This window comes from Cebus imitator, unplaced genomic scaffold (genome assembly GCF_001604975.1).
Source record: "Cebus imitator isolate Cc_AM_T3 unplaced genomic scaffold, Cebus_imitator-1.0 Scaffold366, whole genome shotgun sequence".
In the NCBI taxonomy this organism is placed as follows: Eukaryota; Metazoa; Chordata; class Mammalia; order Primates; family Cebidae; genus Cebus; species Cebus imitator.
This window is the reverse complement of record NW_016107681.1, coordinates 2,209,922-2,233,422: the sequence shown is the minus strand read 5'-3', so window position 1 is coordinate 2,233,422 and position 23,501 is coordinate 2,209,922. Positions and strand designations below refer to the sequence as shown.

General features: G+C 39.0%; 1 protein-coding gene across 1 annotated transcript in view; it reads right to left on the bottom strand.

The window, feature by feature from the left end:
* The window catches only part of SRPX (sushi repeat containing protein X-linked), a gene marked incomplete at its 3' end in the record, with an annotated part of 46,730 nt that overhangs the window by 11,540 nt on the left and 11,689 nt on the right, over positions 1-23,501 (bottom strand). The gene's annotated exons all lie outside the window — the stretch shown is intronic.

Genomic DNA, 23,501 nt, shown 5'->3' with positions numbered 1-23,501 from the left:
CATAAGACTCCCAGCCTCCAAAGGTGAAGTGGAAGTACAGCCCTGCAGTATTTATCTTTCTAAGCACCCTGTGGTGCTAGACTTTACCTGAGACTCTATCTTGCTTCCCTTCCACAATTATAGGTTTCTTCCTGAGGGTATTCCCTCAACAAATCATAAGCTCTGCTTCTAGGAAAGCAAGTTAAGAGATCCATTGAATCTCTCTAAGCATCAAATACCCCAATTAGCCATACCTCAACAGGGTTTCCATGAAATAAATGGCATAATATATATGTTTCAGGCCTAGTGTGGTGGCTCACACCTGTAATCCCAACACTTTGGAAGGCTGAGGTGGGTAGATCATGAGGTCAGGAATTTGATACCAGCCTGACCAACATGGTGAAACCCTGTCTCTACTAAAAACGCAAAAATTAGCTGGGTGTGGTGGCATGCACCTGTAATCCTAGCACTTTGGGATGCCAAAGTGGGCGGATCACAAGGTCAGGAGTTAGAGACCAGCCTGACCTACATGGTGAAACCCTGTCTCTACTAAAAATACAAAAATTAGCTAGGCGTGGTGGTGCACGCCTGTAATCCCAGCTACTCAGGAGGCTGAGGCAGGAGAATCACTTGAACCCGGGAGGTGGAGCAGCAGTGAGCCAAGATCGTGCCACTGCACTCCAGCCTGGGCAACAGAGAAAGACTCTGTCTCAAAAAAAAGAAGAATTTATGTGTGTGTGTGTGTGTGTGTGTGTGTGTGTGTGTGTGTGTGTGTTTTGGTTTTACAAGTTTCTGATTTGAGGATTTATAATCACATTTTCTATCTAATTCTGTGAGTATCAATTTACGGCCTCCACTACCTTCAGCTGCTGTGTAAATGACTTTCTGGAAAAAATGTAAAAATATGACAAACCTATATCTGGCATGATCTATTTTTTAAAGTTTAAGTATGAAGCAAAGTCAAGAATCTCAGTGCTTCCAAAGTCTTCTGTGTTTTTAAAAATTCCTCTAACAATCCTGTATTATTTGTGATTTAGAAAATTTTTCACACACACACACACACACACACACACACACACATATGCATACACACATACATAATCATCTTAATAACCACCAGGAAAAGCCATATACTCAATCTTTTTCAGTAAAATAAATGTTGTCAAGTTTAGTCTGTAAATTCAGATGATCCAGATAATAAAATTTGCTTTAGGAAAAAGTGATTTTTAGGCTCAGATATTACCATAGTTTATACTATGAGGCAGGAAGACCCCTGTGGTTCCCTATATGCCTTTATGGCTAAAAAACATCTACAAAATGGGGGCTCACCAAAAGCTATTTTATTGCTGAAAGGTATTACTGCCAGGTCTCTTGTATTCTTGAAGCTCTTGTTACCACATGTGAGTGTAGAAACATTTCTGGTGACAGAAATGGACTAACAAAGGGCCTGTCAATAGCTTGTGTGGACACAGGTACAGTGGTAACCCTTCTCTCCTCCATGGCTAAATCTGCAGGAGCTTCTTTTCTGGAAAGTCCTAATTTATGGGGGTTTTTGAAAAAGCCCAGGAGTGAGTTCCACATGCCTGACTAGCAGGTAAGACCAACTCTGTTATATCTTGGCAAAGTTTCAACAGAGAAGAGCTGTCCAGGAGTTACATGTAAAGGTAGTATGTTTGAAGGAGTAGAGTGGAGAAGAAAATTTAGGTTTTTGGAGCACCAGCTTCAACCCCCAGATGAAGGTTCAGAAGCATTACACAGAGAGACAGAATCTATAAATGAGACATTCTTCCTTGGATTCCTTACTTCTCTAAATAAGTGGCAGACTAACAGATAAAAGCCCAAGGGTAAGTAAAGAAGAGAAAGTACAGAGAGAAAGACCCTCGTTCCAAATGGAACAAAGGGATCCAGAAAGATCAATCTAAACCTTTTGCTAATCATGGGGGATAAATTGAAGAAAATGTTTATTACCAGTGCTTTTCTTGGGGCAGAAGATTCAACAGAATGTTCAGATGAAACAAGTTTACAGGACATATCAGACATTCACCTTACCAAATCCCTGTCTTTACTATTATTATAAGCCCCTCAGAGATACCAACAATCAACTAAGAATAGTATGTTTCAAACTCTTGACCCCATTTAGTAGGTCATGACTAGTATTTTGTAGTGAAATAGAATTGAAAATGTCAGGGTACACTGCACATAGAAAGAATAAACCTTACTTTGTACAATTTTTGTTTCAATTATATAGGTATATGTGTGGTACAGTGTCCCCAGTTTGCATAGCACAGTCCCATTTTATGCCTGTTGTCCCAGCATTACTTTTTCAGCTTTACTGGGGTATAATGGGCAAAATTATATATATTTAAGGTTTATAACATTATGTTTTAAAATATGTATCCATTATGATATAGTCACCATAATCAAACGAATTAACATATCCATCTCCTCACATGGTTACCATCCAACATGAATATGTATAGCATTCCCTTTCACACTCAAAACCTTTCTAATTTAGACAATAAATAATATATTTACTCTAACAATAGGTCACAGTAGAAAATAGTTCTTCCTGTGAGTCTTGTCAAAAGTATTTGAAAAACAGTGATTTAAATACTTTGAAAACCTACATTTGTCAAGTTAATTCTGTTTCCTCCCTCAGAATGAATGAATCTGAAAATATGAGAAAGCCTTTGGGGGTTGGTGGTGGAAGGCTACTTTTCTCTGATTTGTTCAGAACATAGATGTTATGTCCCATGAAACAGCAAGCAGATACTGAGTTTCCTCAACTGCCCATGGCCATCCTCTCTGGTAGGATGCAATTGAAAAAGCCCTGGGATTAAGTTTCAGTGTCATTCTGATTTGGGAAGCCACTTTTCTTTCCTGAGCCTCAGTTTGCTCATCTGTAAAATGGGGCAGCAGTAGTGTGTAGAAGGGCATAGTACATGTTTTCAAATTATGTTCCCCCAGAACACTCCCATCTTCAACCTCTAGCTGGGAGAACTGCAGTCAAGCAAATCAAATTGCCCTCCTCCTTCTCCACCTGGCAATAAACAAATTACCATGGTACATCATTTTAAAAATCTGCTTGGCTCTTTTATTTCCATTGCCTCTTTAAGTCCTCAGTGCAACCTTATGAGACAGGTATCATTCAATGACTAGAATGTAAACCTTGGGAGGGCAACAACTCTTTTCTAATTTGTTTGCGATTGTATTCTCAGCTCAGAGAATGAAGTGATTATCAGTTACAGAAGAAAAAGGATTGAACTTTTTTGATCCTAAATCTCATGCAATTTCACAACTCCTTGTTTCTGTCTTCATGACTAAGAAACCCACCTGAAAGCCCTTCCCCTCCTCAGTTCCCTTCTTGTGGTTAAAGCTATTTCAAAGCCTAGCTCCCCCAGTTTGTCATTTTTTTCATTCCATTCACATTAATGCACTCTGTTCACATTTTTAAATTAGCACTGATTTTATGTTGCTTTGGATTTTCAGAAGTCATTTCAGGTTCTTTCTTCCCAACTAGACATCAGATTCTTCAGGGAATATGGTCAGGATTTGTTTCCTCTTACTGTCCCAGTGAAACTAACAAAGGCTCCTGAAAGTTTTCTTCACCTTGAGAATTTAGTCTACACATTACTGATCTGCTCAAGCTGTTCCATCAATATCGAAATGAGACATCCATCTCCCTCAGTAAAGGCTGTACTTAGAAAAACAGATATTGTATTTAGGGCATGAAAAAGCTGCCCAAATAAAGTTGTGGCTGGTACGTCCTTGGCAATAACCCAGTGGTATAATTTACAAAATTCTGGCACATCATGGCAAAACTGAGAATAACTGAATTCAGAAAAGAGAATCTAAGAAAATAAAATCGCCACAGTGTGTACTGAGAATTGTAGGCAGCAAACTTTTAATTCCCAGCTATAGATTTATATTTTAATACAGTACATTAAATGGCAGACAGAAGAGACAATGAAAAAAGATACTTCCAGAAAACAGCACTGAAACACTGAAATGAACATCATGAGAATGCCTGAAAGTGACAGGCTGCAGTCTGCTCAGCTGAAACCTAAGACTTCTACCTTATAGAACAGTCTCTGATTCCCCAACAGGGAATATAAAATGAGCACCCAATAACAAAAACCTGGACTTGACTTGAAGTCTTTTACAGCTATTTTAGCCAGCTCCACCTGTGGTGGGAGGTAGACTCATTTCTCTTCTGGGTAGCTTCTCTCTTGAAAGCACCCATTTTTCCATTTGGTGCCCTTGAACTGTTAGTCACGCAGTAGCTGTCAGTTATTGTTATCTTCACTGGGAGACTCAAGCTCTAGTGGGAAAATTATGGTGCTAAACTGATGGCAATTCTAGTTTTCAAAATGATCATCTGCAGGCCTTCAGCAATAACTGTTGTGTGAGGCTAAACCCCAACACACAATTCCTGGTGCTAGCACTTCCTAGGTGTGGTAGACATCTATTATGTTCCTCTCAGAGAAACAAGACCCTTTCTTTTGGAAAACTGCATTATTCCTCATGACGCCCATGTGGTTCTAGCAGAGGTGAGTTTATCCTGTCCTTCAACTACAGGAGCAATCATATGAAACAATCACATGAACCAATCACACGAACCAATGAGAACCCTGGAAGGATTTTTCTCTGGTGGTAAAATGAGGAAGATGTGAGCCCTGAAGCTGCCAATAACAAAGATTAGGTCTCATACAGAATGCTAACTCAAGAGAATGAAGCCATCAAAGAAAAGCAGAGACAAAACAGATAGAGCTAGAGAAAAAGAGATATCCCACAATATTTGAGATCTTGGTTCCAGTATTGCTTGGCCCTACCAGCATAACCCTGCCCTAACATAAAATGATAAGCCCATCCTTTCTTCAAAACTTTTTCGAGACTGGTTTCTGTCATGTGTCATCAAGAGTCCTGACTTAAACAGAAGACCATCAATTTACATTTGAATGAAATAAATGACTAAAACATATAGCATGACATCTGGTTTGGGATAAGAAATCAGTCACAGTGTATCACTTCCAATTCCCTATTTCAAAACAATACTGTAGCTGAGTCTTAACACATTAAAATTAAATTAAAACATTAGTGAGCTGTTCTAAAACTTTAGTGGGACCAGCTTTATTTGCAATAAAATACATTAGATTGGAAAAGGGAAAAATGGCAGATACTCATAATACATTATACATAGGAAAAGGAGCATTGTTTAATGACACTTTTGTTTCAGTTATACACAGACACACACAGATATACACACACACAGTACACACACATACACACACACATATATGTATACCATATTTTATTGACTCTAAAAAACACTTGTTTTACATTTTAATTTCCCTGGACCCAAGATGAGCTCTATATTCAATGGAATGGCATAGTTTCATTGGCATCATTTTTCTTTTTAGTGATACCTAAAATAATGGTTACTGATGACTAATAGAGTTTTGGATTTAATGACATACTGTGTGCATGTATGTGTATGTTCTGGATTGTGATACAAAATATATTTCTTACAGCAGGTAGCAATCAAAAGAGTTTGAAAACAATTGTATTACACAACTTATCTAGAAATCCTAAGTTAATAATCAGTCTTTGCTGTACATATCAGCTAAGTCAGTTATCTACTCTCATATTTACATAATGCCTTAACACACTAGTTTTATACAGTGTTCCCCAAACGGGTGCCTTCTCATTGTGAAAACTTCCTGATCCTCATGGGGAAACCTCAGGCAGCAGAACAGGCAAATGGATATAATATGTTACATGGATAGGCTTCTGGTGCTATCCAGAGAATACCACATTTGGCCCACTTCCCAGCCAAAGAGAGCCCCACAAAAAGGCACAGAGCCCCACAAAAAGGCTTGTAACCCTGCCAAAGTATCAGGGCACTGATGATAGGGGAGTTATATGGCCTCTCACCTACGGATGGCAGCATCCCCAAAGTGCATTTGTAAATCAGTTGCTTATAATTTGAAATTGTCTTTTCCTTGGAAAACACATTATCAATGGTGATCAGGTTACCTAGAGAGTCCATAAGAACTGTTTTAATCCATAATGTAGTCAAACTCTAGATGTCCCTGCGGGGATGGCTCAGTGTCCACTAAATGGGGAGGCCATTCTACTCATGCCAACATGCCTGCTGCGCCCTGCCTTGAAACACAGCATTCAGGTTCATTCTACTTCCTGTACAATCATTCTGCTACTTTTCATTCTTGAGCTGCTGACCCAGATAGACTCTAACAAAGAGGCTAATATGGATATGGATATTTATATATGTGTCCTGGTTTCTGTTATTGAGAGTGCTGTGATCCAAAATTTTGAAGCTCAGAAATTCCAAATGCAAACACAAATTACCATTTTATTTCTTGGCTGCTCTTAAGGATGCTGCAACTTATCAATACAGGAGCCTACAGGCATGTTGGCCCTTCCCAGTTCCTTGCTAGAGAACGGCCTGCAGTGACAGGCTCCCTTTATCCCTTCCCTAGGGCCAAGGCAAGACTGTCTGCAGAGAGGGGTCTGGAGGGGCTGGTGAAGTCCTCATTCGCAGGGATGAGGCCAGTTCTCAGAAACCATGGGCCAGTGAAAAAGGCAGTATGTGCCCTAAAAGGAACTTTGCCAAAACTGAGTCTTTCTGAGCAATTTTCCAGCATCCTGATGTGCAGATGAAAGTCCAGCGTAAGAAGGAAATAAAATGTAAATTAAATGAAGTAGCAACTATTTCTCCAGCCTTTTCCCATGCAGGAGCACCTTTGTATAGCACCATCTTCTCTGGCCTTATTGGCCAAGGTAGACACCAGTGAGTCCTAACACAGTCCTTACAGTCCTAGCTTGTAAGAGAGAAGAAAGACGTACTATTTAGTGAACAGACACTACCTCAGGCAGAGCTTTGGGTGATTTACATGAATTATTTAATTCAATCAAGGAACTCCCATGAATTCATATGAAACCTATTCAAAAAAAAAAAGAAAAAAATACAAACACACTATTTTGCATCCCTAACAAAAACTGTCAGTAGTTGTTTTGTTAGTATGGGTCTTTTAATGTTTTTCTATGTGTAGTAGTCAAGTCATGTTCAAATTTTACACAGCACAATCAAACTGGGTATGGGATCTTCATCACTGTTAAGGCTGGATTAGGGAAGTTAAGACACGGGCATTTTTAGAGCATGAATGTCAATGCTTCCTAGAAGTTTCCCTCTTCAATGAAATTCTGAGGAAGTAATTGTAAATGAAAAATTAAAGCAGGCACCAAATGTGAAACACTCAAGGCAGGCTTTTCACCTCCTTCCTTGATGAACACACACACAAAGCGTCCCAAATGCTTGCAAATGGCAGCTTTTTGTCTTATTGTAAAATCTTGAACAAGTGGTGGCTTAGCCATTCCACTGAGAATTTTCTAGTTTGTAAATCTGAAGAGGGTAGTTTGAGGAGGTACATATATCCTTCAAACATCAAATTACTGATTTCTCTGCAACAATGTCATGAAATACATTTAAAAGTAACTAAAGGTTGAAAATGGAATCAATTTCAAAGTCAAGCAATTAGGATCCTATTTCAGGCAGTATGGTGAGCCATGTAGCCTGGCTGTGCTCACATGAAAATCAATGCAAAAATCCACTTTGAGCTTGCAAGAAAGTAAGAGATACTGTAAAAGCAGGATCCTGATTAGGTACCAGATATTAAGGCTCACCTTCTATTCTGAGGACAACTTCCAAAACTGAGCTTTAATTTCCATGGACTGGTGCGGCCTTGGACATAGAAGGAAACTCCAGGGACTATTCAAGGTCATCAGTTTTAGAGGAAACTGCCCACATCCCCTCACCCTCAACCTCCTATATAAAGCTGATATACCCACAGCCTATACTGTTAGCATAAAGAGTGAAATAAATCCATCCCATGTATGGGGACTACAAAGAAAAGTTCTCATCTTGTACCCTGGCATTGAGTGAAAGAAGAAAAAATCCTTCACCTGAGAACTAATAGACATATTATTATTACTATCATATTACTAAAATATCATTAATAATAAAGCCACAGTGATACCACTTCCTACCCATTAGTTTGTAAGAACTCTAAAAATAACAAGATCAAGTGTTAACAAGGATGCTGAGCAATGGAAACACACATTGGTGCTAGAAGTTTAGATTGGTATAACTTCCTTAGTAAATAATTTGGTATTATTGAACAAAGTCAAGATACGTATGCATATCTTTGTCTAGAGAAATTACTTAGTCTAGAGAAATTCCTATACATTTTTCAAGGGAGATAGACAAGAATCTTCCCAACAGCACTGTTTATAAGAACATAAAATTAGCAACAACCCAAAATGTACATCAAGAGTAGCATGGATAACTGATGGCATATTTACACAACGGGATCTTACAAAGTAATGTGAATGAACAAACCATAACTGCATGCAACAACATGAACAAATCTTAAGAATCTAATATTAAGTGAAGAAAAGAAAGTTGTAGAAGAATGCATTCAGTATGTGTCCATTTACATGCAAGTCAGAAGCATCCAAAAGTAAATAATGTATTTTTTTTTCTTTTGAGATAGAGTCTTGCTCTGTCACCCAGGCTGGAGTGTAGTAGCAAAGTCTTGACTCACTGTAACCTCCATTTCCCAGGTTCAAGTCATTCTCCTGTCTCAGCCTCCTGAGTAGCTGGGATTACAGGAAGTTGCCACCATGCCCAGCTAAGTTTTGTATTTTTAGTAGAGATGGGGTTTCACCATGTTGACCAGGCTGGTCTTGAACTTCTGACCTCAGGTGATCCACTGGCCTCCGCCTCCCAAAGTGCTGGGATTACAGGCATGAGCCACCACACCCAGCTGTAAATAATGTATCTTTAGAGATATAAACTTATTCAGTAATACTATAAAGAAAATGATAAGAATGATAAATACAAAATTTAGGACATTGGTTATCTCTGAAGAGATAGGGAAAGGAAAATAATCCAGAGGCAAGAATAGCAAGGACTACACGGTAACATTTTTGCTCTTTTTTGGTAAGTTCTTATTAAACTGGCTGATAAGTAGACGTGTCTGTGTTTTGTTTCATTTTGTTTTTTACCATATTCATATTATATAAATATTCTTTTGTTCTAATCATTGTTTAAAATTTTTCTAAGCAGAGCAATTATATTTTTTCCCATTTATTTATTTTATTGCATTTTAAGTTTTGGGGTACATGTGAAGAACATGCAAGATTGTTGCATAGCTACACACGTGGCAGTGTGATTTGCTGCCTTCCCCCCCATCACCTACATCTGGCATCTCTCCCCTTGCCATCTCTCCCCAGCTCCCCACCCCNCCCCATCACCTACATCTGGCATTTCTCCCCCTGCTATCCATCCCCAGCTTCCCACCCCCCACCGTCCCTCCCCTATTTCCACCCAACTGACCCCAGTGTGTAGTGCTCCCCTCCCTGTGTCCATGTGTTCTCATTGTTCAACACCCGCCTATGAGTGAGAACATGCGGTGTTTGATCTTCTAGAGCAATTATTTTTGATGCAAAGAGCTTGTTAGGTTTGTTTCTCATTTGTTTGCAATTATAAGAACTTATTTATCCAAGAAGTTCTTAAAAATGACCATTTGAGCCTTCAACTAAAAGACATGCTTTGCCAATAAAATTAGAGAATCTTAGATCTGGAAATAATCTTGGAAGATAATCTGATGCAGGCACCAGCCTCAAGTACTGAGAGTGTCCCAAAGAAAACTCAAAAGTCTGTAGACAGCCTTCCCAGCCTACTCCCAAGCTGTTCTCAACATTTTACTTGCAGGAAAGTTGAAATTTCTTCCTTAAAGTCCACCTAAATATCTTTCTTGCTTTAATATTACATGTGGGGATAAGCCACAGATTAGGAAGAGGGACTCAAGAGTAATGAGACGCCAGCTGGCAATTTGACCTGAGCTCAAATTTCCAGATCCAAGTAAACTACATCCCAGGGCCTTAAAGAATACAAAGGGTGGACAGTGAAATTATTCTTCATAATCATGGAAAAAGTATGGGAGACCAAAAAGTGTCAAAGACTATGGGTAGACAATTTTCAAACCAGTAAAAATATGGAGTATGGAAACTGTAGACATAAAAAGTTTCAATTTTATCCTATGCATTATTTAGAACAGATTATTAACAGAAAAAAATAAGAAGAATTTTTTAGAATGGTGACAGTTTGGAGTCAGCACTGGTTCAAAAAAAGCAAATCAGGCCAAAGTAACCTAATTTCTTTAGTTTACCCAAGAAAAATGCCTCTCTAGTGAATCTAGTTTGCACAAAAGTCCATTTAGAGAAATACTAATTTATAAATTATATCCACAGAAAGCAATTACTTTTCACATTTTCTGAATAAAATCCACAGAAAATGTTTCCTCTTATGACTCAGTAAACACATACATTTATATGATCGAAAAATAAGTTTCATGGAACAATATTTAAGGTATGATGCCCTTTCATATTTGGTATTCTATTGCATTTTAGTTTTTTAAAAGCGCTGATTATGACACTACAAGAATTTCACAGCCCATTAACATGTAACCTCCTCTCAGGAGGTGTGCTGTAGGGCTCTGTGTCATTCTACCAGTGAAGGAAGAATAAAGAATAAATCTGCGGAAGATAACCAAGCTGGAGAGGACAAGATCTTAGTTTTGTTTCTTCCAAAGCAGAGTCTGAAACAAGGACTTGGGTGGTGGTAGTTAATTTGGGAGGTGATCCCAGGAAGCACAGTGAGAAAGCAGGTGAAATGAGAAAGGAAAAGGGGAAAAGAACATAAAGATATGCTAATGAGCAGGTTACCTCTGGGGGCAACCGGGATTCATTCCTACTGAGGAGACTTTGAGGAAACACAACCCAGGGACACGAAAGGTTGGGTATTTACTCACAGACTCCTGTCCTTTTTTGGCTAAGAGCTGGCCCCTGGGGTGTTACATCTCCTACTCTTTTAGAAATTCTTGCTGAGCAAGCTCCCACAGGACTGGAGAAAATCCAAAGGCAAAGCCTCTAAGACATGTGGACATCTAAGGTGAGAAACTGTCAGCATGTTTGAGAACGGTCTACCTCAGCTGCAGATGAATCCAGAGATGGGCTGAGGCGAGATGGTACAGGGCATCAACAGTGTTGGCTACAGATGGGCAAAACCAACAGATGAAGAAATCATAGGCCATAGCTAGTTTGAAACCTACAAGGAAGAATTTATAGAGATTATGAACATGAAGTCTTGTATTTCTCTCCCTACACCTAGCTGTACACCCAGCAATGGGGAGACCTTCCCTGGCAGGCTTGGGAAAGAACAGCCAGCTAGTGGCCCACATTGTAAGCCAGCAGGTGAAATAGTTTCTTAAAAAAGAGAGAGCAACAGTGGCCTGCAAGAGGACAGAGGCTAAACCAAAGAAGTCTGGCTTATCCTGGACTGAATAACAGACCATTTGGGCCAATTCTTTTTTTTCTTTTCTTTTTTGAGACATGTTATAATTGTACATAATTATGGAATACAGAGTGATATTTTGATATGTGCATACAATGCATAATGATTAAATTGGGGTAATTTACATATCTATCACCTCAAATATTTATCACTTGGAGCCACACTTTGAGAAGGACACAGATACTCCAGAAGAGGCTAGAAAGAAAAAACAAAAAATGACCAACAGAAACTACCTTTTATCACAAATAAATAAAAAATGTATTGAATGGTAAATAAACTTAAGATTTGTAGCCCAAAGAAAAAGAGACTTAAAGGAAATAGAATCCCTATGTTCTGATTTCTCAATGGCCATCCCATGGATAAAAATAGGCTTATTCTGTGCAGTACCAAAAGTGAGAAATAAAGACAATGGCTACAAGTTATGTAGAACTGATTTTAGCCCAGTGTGAAGCAAGGTTTTCTAATACTTCAAGACCATTTTGAGTTTCCATCAAAGCTTACTGAAGCTGGAAGTGTTCCCATGAGGCTGAAGGATGCTGGCAAGAGGAGTGAGATGAGGGGATTCTTGCATTGGGAAGTAGGGTGGGGCTTTACAGCCCTTTCCAAGGTTAAGATTCTATGATTCTGTGAAATTGTAGTACCAAATAATGTCTTGCACACAGACTCAGAATCAACCTTAATGCCATGAATAAGCAACTTTGGGGAGGGAGCGGCGTACAGAAAGGTGGAGGAAGGGACAAAACAAGACTCTAAAGGTAAGAGAGAGAAATAATAAAAAGGCAGAGTGACGATGCCCACAAAAGATCATTTCCTTAGTCCTGGTGAGCAGAGAAAGATCTATGGCTTTCAATCCATTGCCAATTACAAACTTAGGTTTCTGCCTTTTCCCCTGCTGTAAAAGAAAGGTGGGAAGGGGGAAGAGAGAAGCCTCAGAGAATACCAATTTCATGCATCTCAGATTCAATTCAAAGAAATAAAAGCAGGAGGTTTCAGTGCTGTCATTTTGAAAATAAGCTACAGACTCTTTATCACACATATTATTGGAGCCTTGGAGCACAGACGTGCAGGGAAACTATGAATCCAGATATGCCCTGGCTTGTTAGAAGTGCTCACGGTGAATATCAAACAAGCAAGCACCCTGGGGTAGGGGCTAAGATCACTGCATGATTACCGCTATGATTCTGGGCTGTAGCAAATGCTTCTTTTTAAGTAGGATTCTACAACATTGATGGTACAAACATTAGGCAGGCGCTGGGAAGCAAAAGTGTACTGGAGAGCAGAATAAAAGAACGTTAAGAGGAAAATTCATTTTTAAGCTGGATGAGAAAGGTGACTCATTGCATAATAAAGGACATTAGTAGCATATTAAGTTCTGGGGCACAAGCAAAAATCAGGAATAATACCAAAAGCCACTTGTACCCTCTTACTCACATTTCCCAGCCTGTCCACAACTGGAGTTATCTCTTTTTTGTATACTTTTTATAAATATTTTATTTTTTTAAGTGCACAATTCAAAGAATTGTCATAAACTGAACACATCCATGTAACAGAACTCAGATCACGAAACAGAACATGATCAGAAACCTGCCACTACCTTGACTTCTGTAATTTTGGTGCAAAAGTAATTACGTTTTTTTCCATTGCCATTGGCAAAAAATGCAATTACTTTTGCACTAACCTATTGACATCAAAAGCTGGTTTTCTTTCATATAAGATATTAAAAAACATTTGTGAGTGAATTAAAAACTTAGTGTGATAGTTCAAAGGTGAGATTCTGGGAACAGCACAGAGTCTTTCTAGAAGACTAGAAGTAAAATAACGGAGAGGGATGCTAAGAATCCTCATCTAGCTCTACTACTAGCCAGCCATGTGACTGTCCAGCCCCACCACCTCTCAGGAGTCTTAGTTTCTTCCTGTTTAAACATGGAATTGGTATATTCTACCAACTACTTTTAAAATTAAGATGCAGATATTGCATCTTAGGGAAAGACTTGATTTCTAGAGAGTGAGCAGGATACAAATGAGGAGGGAGATGAGATTGACAAAGAGGCTGGGGAAAAAGAGAAAAGATTTCAGATACCAGGTTGGGATGCTCTAATTGAAAGCAGAATGGCTTTGCCTTAGACTTCAACACTGATTTATATTACTGAAGTGTTTTTATGAGTTAATGATGAATTACATGTCAACACTGTTTATTCAAAAGAGAAGACTTCAAAAGAGCCTATTAATTTCGGGGGTTTGGCTTTTGTTGATGTTTCAAACAGAATGTAGATGTTAACACAAATGTTTTCCAATCCTCAGCTTCATTGGAATTACGCTGAAGTCAATTTCAGATGTCTGCTCAAAATAAGGATATGTGGCTGGTTCATCTGTGATTAGAAATAGCTCGGACAGAATAGGAAGCTGAGCCAAACACCGGAGCTATGGCCACCTTTCACATGATTTGTGTGCCTCATGGATCTGCTGCAGAATGTGAAATCACTTGACTCTACTGGGAAATAAGCCACATATTTCCTCACAATTCACTCTTTTATAGATGACTGGATATAATTTCACTTACTTTTTAAGACTGTTTCATGTTCGGTGATACCAATACAAGAGCCAAAATAAAAGCAATTTAATGAAAAGTTTAACAATAGCCTCATTTGTGTGAAAGATCATCTTTTACTGAATCTCCCTCAACTCCACAATTTCCATTTCTCAGACTACAAGCAGGATTACTTGTTCACTTTTCAAATAAGCTATAAAGCAGAAGAAGGACACTGTCCTAGTCCATTGTCTGTTGTTATAATAATCATAGAACAGATAATTAACAAGGAGGAGAAATTTACTCAGCTCACAATTCTGGAGGCTGAGAAGCCCCAGAACATGGCACTGTTATCTGGTGAGGCCTTAATGCTGCATCATCTCATGACAGAAGGGCAGAAAGAAGTGCATGAGACAGAAAGGGAAAGAGGGAACAAACTCCTCCCTTTGATCAGGAACCCATTCTGGAGATAACTAACAATCCACTCCTGCTATAATGGCATTAATCCATTCATGAAAGCAGAGTCCTAATGGCCCAATCACCTCTTAAAGGTCCCACCTCTTAATACTTTTACTATAGCAATTAAATCTCAACATGACTTATGGAGGGGACAAACATTCAAACCACAGTAAACATACAGCATTTAATGCATCATCATTCTGCATTGTTGGTTGCTTTCATTATTAACATATTTACTGACATTAGCTCATTTTAAAAAGGCTTTCAAAAATGAGCTAATGTCAATAAATAGGTTTTTGGATGGGACTGGATTTACTTAAAGGAACAAATGCAACCTATTTGCTCCAGGTACAAATATATCATCCCTCTGAACTTTGACAGTGACTCCATAAGACTATTACTCCCCACTTTTTAGATTATGATTTTTTCTTCTCTCATCCTGGTAGATATATCTTTAGAAAACAGAAAGTGTTTTCCAACGATAAACAATCCAATCCTTTCTCTAAATTGTAGTAACTATAAAACCTCACACAAAAGACTTTTCACCATCAAAGTCAAGTTATTTATCCAGGTCTAACAATATACCAGGCATCGTAGTCAAGAAAAAGTCGAAAATAAAGAAAAGAAGAAACAAAGAGAGAAAGAAGAAAGGGAGAAAGCAAGCCACCTATTTAACTATCATGAAAAAGATAATGTAATGTTAAGAAAAAATAGGTCACAATATTCCAATTCTGGGTAAGACATAGTAATCATACTTAACCCTGTCTGTCCTACTGAATGCAGCTGAAAAACCTGAACAAAGTGCATCTGAACAGTTATTTGATGACTCTGAAAAAGTAACCATTAGCAGGCAGACTAAGAATTTGTAGTAACACTGAAGTGGTGTTACTCTGATATCCCAGGACAAGACTAAAATCAGCCCAAACATGGAAGACACTGGGTACAGACACTTCTACTCAGAAGACACTGGGTACAGAGAGAGTTCCAGGAGAAGCCCTCTATCTCTGACTCTAAGAATGGAAAAGAAGACTTCTAAGGCTTCAGAGACAATGAAGAAAATTCCCTGCTTTTCTTTTATGTTCGTTTTCTCCATTCTCTTATGATCCAGCCCCCATACAACCCTGTGGTGACAGTGGGCAGGAACGACAGTAGTGGCAACTGTAGCAATTGCATAGGAGACTCTAGACACCTAAAACTCTGGGAATGGGGAATTTTTATCTCTAGAGAAGATGTGGTCTTAAGAGGGTAGGAAGATCCCCCATGACTTTTTGTCTTTCTTAGTCTTCCCTTTGCTCAATAAACCTCTTTTTCAATCTTCTTTTTAATCTTAGTTTTTCAGGGAGCTGTGGGACAATATCAAAAGGTTTAACATTTCAGTCAATAGAGTTAAAAACGAAGAGGAGAAAGAGTATAGTGGGATGTAGCTAAAACAGTTCTTAGAGGGGAATTTATAGCATCAGATGCTTATATTCAAAAAAGGAAAAGGCCCCAAAACAAAACCTTAAGCTTCCATTTTAAGAAACTAGATAAAGAACAAAACAAACCCAAAGTATGTGGCAGAACATAATAAAAATAATAAAGGCAAAAGCAGAAATTAATGAAACAACACAATAGAAACAAATCAATCAAATCAAAAGCTGGGTTTTTTTTTAATATTCGTATCATTGACAAAACTCAAGGAAGACTGACAAATAAAAACAAAGAAAAGAAAAAAATTGCCAATATTAGGAATGAAACAGAGGGTATCACTGCAGGTACTATGTATAACTTGACAACTTAGATGAAATGAACCAATTCTTCAAAAAACACAAACTATCAAAACTCGCTCAAGATGAATAGATAATCTTCCTAAAAGTAAATCTCCAGGCCCAGAGATTTCACTGGTGAATTCTATTAAACATTTTTAAAAGAATTATGCAGAATGTCTTCCACAAAATTAAAGTGGAGAACACATGTCCCAACTCATTTTATAAGGCTCGCATTACTCTGATACCAAAACTAGGCAAGGACTTTACATGAAAATAAAACTACAGGACAATATCAGTCATGAATACAGATGCAAAAATCCACAACAAAATATTATCAACTAAAACACAACACTACATAAAAAGAATAATATGCTAACACCAAATGGTATATATCCTGACAATGGAAGCCTAGCTTAATATTCAAAAGTCAATCAATCAATGCAACCCATGACATTAACAAACAAGAAGAAAATACAGATGATCATATCAATTAATACAGAAAAGGAATTTGACAAAATTTAACATCCATTTGTGATTTTTAAAAAATTACAGTAATCTAGGAAGAGAAGAGAATGTTTTCAACCTGATGAAGGGGATCTACAGAAAACCCATTATTAACATTATACTTCAAAGTGAAAACCTGAGGTGCTTTCCCCCTAAGAATGGGAAAAATACAACACCCAATCTCACTACTCCTATTCAGCATTATACAGATAGTCCTAGCCAGTGCAATAAGAGAAGAAAGAAAGAAAAGATACAAAGATTGGAAAGGAAGAAATAAACCTGTCCCTAGTCAGGGCCGGTGGCTCACGCCTGTAATCCGAACACTCTGGGAGGCCGAGGCAAGCCGACCACCTGAGGTCAGGAGTTTGAGACCAACCTGGTCAATGTGGTGAAACCCCATCTCTACTAAAAATACAGAAATTAGCCAGGCATGGTGGTGGGTGCCTGTAGTTTCAGCTATTCAGGAGGCTGAGGTGAGAGAATCACCTGGACCTGGGAGGCAGGGTGCAGAGATTGTGCTGCTGCACTCCGAGAGGAGAGGAGAGGAGAGGAGAGGAGAGGAGAGGAGAGGAGAGGAGAGGAGAAGAGAAGAGAAGAGAAGAGAAAGAAAAGATAAAGAAATAAACCTGTCCCTATTCACAGATGATACAACTGGCTATGTAGAAAATCCCAAAGAATCGACAAAATAACACTTGAGGTTAGCAATATTACAAGATACAAAGTCAAACCACAAAAATCAATTGTATTTCTATATACTTCCAATAAACTATTAGAGGGTAAAATTAAGAAAAAAAATTTCCAGTAGCCCCAGAAAAAATGAAATACTTAGAAGTCTAACAAAACATGTATGGGATCTATATACTGAAAACTACAAAATGTTTGTGAAAGAAATCAACTAAGACCTAAATAAATAGAGAGATGTACCGTGTTCTTGGATTAAAAGATTCGCATGGTAAAGATATCAGTTGTCCCCCAAACTGATCAGCAGATGTGACATAATTGCTATCAGAATACTAGAAAGATTTTTGCAGATATAAACAAGCTGATTCTAAAATTTATATGAAATTTATAGCCAAAACAATTTTGGAAAAGAAGAATAAATTTAGTGTAATCACACTATCCAAGTTTAAGACATATTACAAAATTACAGTAATCAAGACATCAAGACAGTATTGGTATTAGTGAAGACATAAGCACATAAACCAATGGATCCAAATAAAGCACCCAGAAACAGATCTACACAAAAATTTCCAATTAATTTTTGAAAAGGGTACAAAAGCAATTCAGTAGAGTTTATTGCATGGCAAGTACATCTCAAGTATAAAGTCATTTTTTAAAACTCTGTGTGTTCTTCTTGTGATTTTTATTCCAGAAATTTCAGGAATGTTAAATGCATGAAGAGGGGTCTTTGGGATTCAAAAATGTGGGAAATTATTTGGCACATTGCAGCTGTTCATCCAAGCTTTTTTTCCCCAAATTTAGAAACTAGATGAAAACTATTCTGTTACTTACTTCTCATGTAATCAGTATCCTTATTAAGCACTCAGCATTGAATTTAACATTAGGTCCTGAGAAAAATAATTTATGATAATAGAAAGTAATATATTTCAAACTTCGCCATTGCTTACAAATGAATTCAAAGAAAAAAATCAAAGTCAAAGTAAATTTCTTATATATCAATAGTACCAAGGAAGACTAAATGTCCTTTGTTACAGGCTCAAATGATGCAAGTTCCTTGAAATGAAAGAACATCAGAACACTTGAGGGAAGAACAAGTAGGCAGTGGGAGTTTTTTTAGGGAGCCCTAAAAACCAGCCTGGCTTGGAAAAGCATGGTAGGAGACACCCACGTCCACTTGAGCTTACAGTAAATGATCTGCCTCAGATTGCCAGGGGCCAGTGGTTACTTAACGGCCATGGCTAGCAATTTGCGGGTGTCTGTCACACTAAGTCCAGTGAGAGAGACAGAGAAAATGGCTAGTCAGCCCTCTACAAGGAGCAGAAATGTGTGCACGTTGTTTTGTGGGAGGTATAACCATACCTTTCATTTGCACTGTATATTACAAATCACTTCCTAAAAGAGCCAGTGGCTTTGTTCACACTTGGCAGACAAAAGCAGAGGTTAAGTTGCCTGAATTTAATCCAGTTAGCAGGTAGATAATAATACTGAACATCTTTGGTTTAAGTATCTGTTCAAATATTTTGTCTATTTTAAAAATTAGATGGCTTGTTTTCTTGTTATTGAGCTTGGAGAGTTCTCTTTTTTTATTGTACTTTGTGTTCTAAGGTACATGTGCAGATCATGCAGGGTTGATGCACAGGTACATATATGGCAAGGTGGCTTGTAGCCTCCATTCCCCAATCGACTATATTTGGCATTTCTCCCCACATTATCCCTCCCCACCCTCCCTACCCCCTGTTGTCTCTCCCCTAGCCTCCTCCAACTGACCCCAGTGTGTGATGCTCCCCTCCCTGTGTCCATGTGTTCCCTTTCTTCAACACCTGCCTATGAGTGAGAACATGTGGTGTTTGATTTTCTGTTCTTGTGTCAGTTTGCTGAGAATGATGGTTTCCAGATTCATCATATATTTCTTTTTACTCTCTTAGTGAGGTCTTTGGAAGAGAAGTTTTAAATTTGAATAAAGTAAACTTTACCAATTATACTTTTTATAGACCATGCTTTTGGTGTCATATTCAAGAAATCTTTGCCTAACTCAAGTTCACAAAGATTTTCTCCCATGTTGTCATCAAGAAGTTTCATACTTATAGGCTTTATATTTAGGTCTATGATCTATTTTGAGTTAATTTTTGTTTAATAAAGTCTTTGCCTTTGCTAGAAGGGAGAGAGAGAAGTCTGAGATAGTAGGGGAGGGAGGTAGCGCTAGTACCAATAAGCATTGGAAAATGAGCCTTGGATATACCCAAGGCTGCCAACTTACTCATTTCTACGAACTTTCAATGAATCTGCATATGCCACATCGTGTAGCTAAACCACCTAATACACCTGGCTAGCAACCTGGGGTCCACCATTTAATCAGAATGCACCTACCAAACATCCTGGAAAATTAAACTCCCATCTCAAATATCCCCTCCCAAACCAGCCCTGTAGTGAGTTGCCTGCAAAGCGGCCACCAGCAATTCCTCCAAGCCTGCACTTGCATATAAGAAGTAGACTCCATCCACAACCACCACCATCCCAAATATGAGCCTGCCTGTGATTTTCTTTGACTAATAGAATGTAACAGAAGTGATGCTGTGACAGTTCTGGAGCTATGCCTTAAGTTCCCAGTAGCTTTGGCTTTTGTCCACTAGGAGGCCAGATGCATGTAATGCCAGCTTCCTGCTGGAGGGTAAGGCAACATGGGGAGACAGAAAAGAGCTAAACCATACAGACTGCAGAGAGGCAGAGAGAGGGACCAACTATCCCAGCCATTTCAGTCATCCCAGAGGAAGTGTCAGACACATGAGTGGAACCATCTTGAATCCTCTAGCCCCAAATGAGTCACCCCAGACACGTGAACCAGAGATGAGCCATCCCCCTGAGTCCTGCTGAAACTGCAGAATCATGAGTAAATACACAGTTGTCACTGATTTAAATCACTATGTTTTGGGGTGGTTTCTTATGCAGCAAAAAATAAGTGAAACAACCTCCAAGTGTCCATCATAGAAATCTTCCTTACAGTTTACTCAGTGACCTAGATAGCTCTATTCAGCAGTAATCAATTCAGCAGTACACAGAACTCTGGATCAGAAACCAAAACCCTGGGTTAAGTTCCAGCTTAGCCATTGTCTGAGTTCCCCCAAAAGCATACTCTAAGACAAAGTAGAAGTAGTTCATTTGGGAAGTCATCCTAGGAAGCATAGTGATGGACTAGTGCAGAGAGACAGAGAAGGGAAGAAAGACAATAACAGTACTGCTCACTGGGCAACTGCTATGAGTCACTGTTGTGGGAAATTGGGGCTCCATCCTACTGGGGACTCTTCCTCCCTCTCTTGCATCCAAACACCACCCTGTGTAACTTCTTTCCCCATTGAGGGCACTCTTAAATGTTCATTTTAACTTTATTTCATCCAGAAATAAATGGCAGTAGAATGGCTGGCTGGTGAGAGAATGATCCCTGCCAGACATGAGCTCTCAGAGACAGCCTTGCTTCCGCAGCTATTTCATCAGAGACAATATTATACAATATTCCATCCGCTTATTCAAACTCTTCTGTGCAGACTCCAAAAGGAGGACTCTAGACAGAGTCCATGGCATCCATAATCCCCAGGTACTCTGCCTTTAATTAGCCAAGACAATTAAAACAGCATGTGGCTTGTGAAATATCAATTGTGGCCCTACTTTACAAAGCCAACAAAAATAAAAGAAAAGCTTTATAAATGAAGGCATTATTTTGGTCCAAGGGAAAAATAATATTTATCCAACTTAGTCTCCTTCTATTGTTTAATACTGCAAAGGGCCAAAGTGTGTCACTGCCCATTGCCCAGAGCTGGGAGAGAGGAGGAACAGAAAAAAGATAGGCACCTAAATCTGAGGAGTTCAGCCCAAAGCAGGGGACCTCAATAAATGCCAACTCCTGTTCTCACCAAGGACATTCCCAAAGCTCTGGAGCCTGACTGTCCTCAGTCAACACAGGCAGACAAAAAGGGGGCTAGCCTTTAAAGTAAAACCAGACAGTACAACAAAAGCAATTTGTGATGTGGCATGTGGTCCTTCAAAGGCTTAACTCTCCTCTGTAGAGGTCAAATGGGACACAGAGAAAATCCAAGAAAGGAAAGGAGGATGCAGTAAGACTTTCAGCAGTAGACTCCAGACCAAGACACTGGCTGAGGCCAGATGGCCTCAGAGAGCTATGAGCATGGGAGGGAGACACCGAGCTGGAAAAGAGCCCTCTCTTGCATCAAGTTCACATTTGAGGGTTATCAAATTGCCTCTGTTCCCTGGCAAATGAGATGATTCCACCCACTCCTTTACAATTTGGCTTAGAAAGCAAAAACAAATCAAGAACCCATCCATCCACATCAGCTCTTGAGGCTTCATCTCCATTTAAACAAAAACAGAGTAAAGATCTAGGCAAGACTGTTTCAAAGGACTACCTCATGTTCTGAACACCTGCCCAAGAGAACAGTCTGCAAACTTTTAAAACAGTGTTTTTCAATGTGGGTGCTATGGACATTCTGAGGGGGGCCAATTCTTTACTGTGCAGGCCTGGCCTTCTCCATCATTATGACAACCCAAAGCACTACCACATATTTCCAAGGTCCTCCTAGGTGATGGCATGGAAATTTAACAAAATCATCTTAAATCCATTCGTGCCCTGTCCACACATACATTTGTGGGTATTTTGTTGCTTTATAATTGAGTGCACAAATCTTGAGTGTATACGGTTCAATACATTCTATGTATGTGCATATCCATGAGACCTCTCAACCCAAATCAAGATACAGAACGCTTCTGGCACCCTTGAAGACCCCTTTGTGGCCCCTCCCAGTGGCTATCCCATAAAGACAACTGTTATTCTCACTTGTAACACTATGGATTAGTATTGCACGTTATTGTTGAACTTTGTATAAACGGAATTGTCATGTGTACTCTTTGTGTTTGGTTTATTTCACTGAACATTATGTCTACGACATTCATATCTGTTGTTACACGTAGCAATGCATTCTTTTTCACCTTGTTTATTTAAGAATCACAAGCATGGAAAAGTGTCCCGAAGTTTGTATTCAACTATTGAGTAGCAACTTCAGAAAAAGAAAATGGAATCAAGAGGAAAATGAAGGGTGGGCCTGCTTTCAACTTTTTATGTCTCTGTTTGAATATTTTCATAATGAACATGTTTTATTTTAAAGACAGAGACTCACTCTATCACCCAGTCTGGGTGCATGATCAAGGCTCACTGCAGCCTCAACCTCCTGGGTTCAAGTGATTCTCCCACCTCAGACCCCAAGTAGCCGAGACTACACGTGAGTGCCACCACACCTGACTAATTTCTTTCTTTTTTTTTTTTCTTTTTTTAGAGAGATAGGGTCTCGCTATCTTGCCCAGGCTGGTCTCAAAACTCCTGGGATCAAGTGATCCTCACCTAGGCCTCTCAAAGTGCTGCGATTATAGGTACGAACCACCGTGCTCAGTCTATAATTTTTTTTTTGCAAGAAATAATTGGAAATAAAAAAAGGCAGCCTATAATTTTTAAAAGATTTGTTAAAGTACCTTCATCAGAGGACACTTTCAGCTCATCTGCAATATCAAATGGGCCATTTTATAGATAAGTGTAGCATTCAACCACCAAGCCAAGAAAAGTAAACTATAATATCTATTTTCTCCCCCCCCCCAAAAAAAAATGTATAGAAAAGGAAGTTGTCAGTTTTCTCAACTATTTTCACTGAAAATCAAGGTCTGCGTGGCTTTCTCAATCCTCAGTTCTCTCCTCAGCGGCCAACCCATGGAGGAAGTAGAATAACTTAGTGCTTGCTCTCAACTCACCCTCAAGCCTCACTATCACTGAGAATTTCAAAGTAAGTGACAACACAGCAGTTATATATCCTCAGAGAGTAAACACCAAAAAGTGTTCACACACAGGCCCATGGCTGTGACACCACTGGCCCTGGAAGGCAAAGGAAGAAGGTCTGGAATGAAAGGGAGTAAGCTAAGCTTTGAGAAGGAAGGCAAAGCCTCCTCATGCTGAGAGCCACAGCTTCCCTCCTATCTGAATGTGTCCTGAGACTTCCCATGGAGAAAAGGGTCACTCACTCAAATGAAAGCCACTTGGACTTGGCTGGCCTGAAAAGATGGGTTTGGAATTTGGATGAGGAAATTTTACGGAAGAGAGTATTCTGAAAGGAAG